This window comes from Chrysochloris asiatica, unplaced genomic scaffold, assembly GCF_000296735.1.
Source record: "Chrysochloris asiatica unplaced genomic scaffold, ChrAsi1.0 scaffold00254, whole genome shotgun sequence".
In the NCBI taxonomy this organism is placed as follows: domain Eukaryota; kingdom Metazoa; phylum Chordata; class Mammalia; order Afrosoricida; family Chrysochloridae; genus Chrysochloris; species Chrysochloris asiatica.
This window is the reverse complement of record NW_006408772.1, coordinates 2,474,257-2,474,949: the sequence shown is the minus strand read 5'-3', so window position 1 is coordinate 2,474,949 and position 693 is coordinate 2,474,257.

Genomic DNA, 693 nt, shown 5'->3' with positions numbered 1-693 from the left:
GTTTTGGAAGAAGTGCAACCAAAGTGCTCATTAGAGGCCAAGATGGCCAAACTTCGTCTCTCATACTTTGGACTATTGTCAGGAGTGAACAGTCACTGGAGAAGGATATCATGTTTGGTAAGGTTGAGGGTCAGAGAAGAAAACAAAGACCCCCCCTCCAGCCCCCAACGAGATGAATTTGCCAAGCGGCCGCATCGATGGACTCAAGCTTGGCAACAGTAGTGAGGTTGGCCCAGGATTGGGCAGTGTTTCATTCTATTGTGCGTAAAGTTGCTATGGGTCGGTACCAACTTGATTGAACCTAACAACAACAAATGGCTAGTGATCGTGAATGTTTCTTCATATGTTTGTTTGCTGCCTGGATCTCTTCCTTGGTGGTGTCTGTTCATGTCCTATGCCCATTTTTTAATTGGGTTATTTGTCTTTTTCTTGTAGAGGTGTTGTAATTTTCTATACATTTTAGAAAATAAGTCCCTTGTCTGATGTGTCATTGGAAAAGATTTTTTCCCATTCTATGGGTTCCCTTTTCACTCTTCTGTTGAAGTCTTTGATGCACATGTTTTTAGTTTCTAGTATGTCCCATTCATCTATTTTGTCCACTTTGTTTGTGTAGTTTTCAAAATGTTTGGTACCCTGAATTATAGCCCTCACATTTGTCCATATTTTTTCATTGATGGCCTTCATCATTTTGAG